The sequence below is a fragment of the Apaloderma vittatum genome, unplaced genomic scaffold (assembly GCF_000703405.1).
Source record: "Apaloderma vittatum isolate BGI_N311 unplaced genomic scaffold, ASM70340v1 scaffold15721, whole genome shotgun sequence".
Classification (NCBI taxonomy): Eukaryota; Metazoa; Chordata; class Aves; order Trogoniformes; family Trogonidae; genus Apaloderma; species Apaloderma vittatum.
In genome coordinates this window covers 19,967-21,751 of record NW_009698630.1, presented here as the reverse complement: position 1 = coordinate 21,751, position 1,785 = coordinate 19,967, and positions in this window count along the sequence as shown.

Below are 1,785 nucleotides of genomic sequence, written 5' to 3'. Positions count from 1 at the left end.
CTGATGTTATCATCATGTGAGTTTTAATTTAGATAGCAATCTCCAAAAGCGCTTGTCACTTTACTGTCTATTATGTGCCAGCCCTACACCTGTGGTGCTATATAAATGCTAATAATACATCAATATGCTCATTCTTTATAAGTTCTGTAGGTTGAATCCCATCTGGTTCGTATATGTCAAGTGAGGTGTCAGTGTGAAAAGTCCTTGCTGTTCATAATTTGTGATGACTTAGGAGCAGTTGGGAAATGACAGAAAAAAAAGAAAGATCACAAAACTGGACGTGCTCAACGTTTGAGCACACACATCCAGATGGGTGCTTATGACAGTGGCTGTGACTGGTACAGAATACCCAAGTGGTGTAATTCTTCCCTAATCTCTGAAAAGCCTCGGTGAAATAATTAGGACATTAACCAGTCTGTTCAGCTGTTTCTGAATATTTTCAGCTCAACATAGTGTGTTTAAGAAAGTTTTGATACTTGGAGCCCTGCCACAAAATGTGTCTGCTTTGGGCTCTTGGGAGTGAGTGGTGAGAACTCAGAGCATGTCCAGGCTCACAGAAAAGCTCTCCTGTCATAGAATCATAGAATTGTCAGGGTTGGAAGAGACCTTAAAGATCATCTAGTTCCAACTCCCTGCCATGGGCAGGGACATCCCCCACTAGATCAGGCTGCCCAGAGCCCCATCCAGCCTGGCCTTAAAAACTTCCAGGGATGGGGCTTCCACCCCCTCTCTGGGCAACCTGTGCCAGGGTCTCACCACCCTCATGGGGAAGAACTTCTTCCTAACGTCCAATCTGAACCAACCCATCTCCAGCTTCAATCCATTCCCTCTAGTCCTGTCACTACTCGACATCCTAAGAAGCCCCTCACCAGCTTTCTTTTAGACCCCTTGAGATACTGGAAGCCACAATAAGGTCTCCTCGGAGCCTTCTCTTCTGCAGACTGAACAGCTCCAACTCTCTCAGTCTGTCATCATAGGCCACATAAATGCTCTCAGATGGGCAGATCCTCTGCCTGTGCCAAAAAGATCAGTCTTGGCTTCTGCATGGCCATGCAGGAACTCAGCAGCCAGAAGTGATGTGCAGGGCCGGGGTAAATTTGTACAAGATAGGACGATTTTATGGTTCTGTGAAATGTCTTGACTATTCCCTAGTCTGAAATTGTGTCCTTTCCCACGACATACTGAGAGATTTGGCTGAATTAGACCAGGAAATTTTGATCCTAAGAACCTGTAAATGTAAAAACTAGATAATATAGGAAATAATTGTGCACCTTTTCCCAGTAGCAAAATGGATGAGGTCTAGAAGTGTCCCCACTGGCCAACCTGAATTGTATTCTGAGGGGCTCTACTTATTTATCCCTTGCCAAGGATTGATGTAAGCACAGATTACAAAGGGGAGCAATTCAGTGCTTCCTTGGTGAAGAGAAAACAAATTTTCCCTTTCTTAATTTCATTTCTTGTCCCCTTCCACTGGAACTAATATTGGTTGTGATTAAGCCTAAATCAAGAACTTCCATAACCAGAAAGTGCTGATAATAAATAGAAATTAGCCTTTTAAATTGTACTTTTGCGTTGCCTGGTGCACAGTCTAGATGCACATTTGTTCCAGAGACACACGTCCAGCGGCTCACAGCTGACTTGCGGGGTGGCGCGAAGAAATGTAAGCGGTTTGTTATTGCACCCAGAAAATCATCATCACCCAGGGGTTAAGGCCGGTCGGGCAGAACGATAGCTTCGAAACTCCGAGCTCAGGGGCAGCCCCGGGGCTGAGGGCGGGAGGAGGGA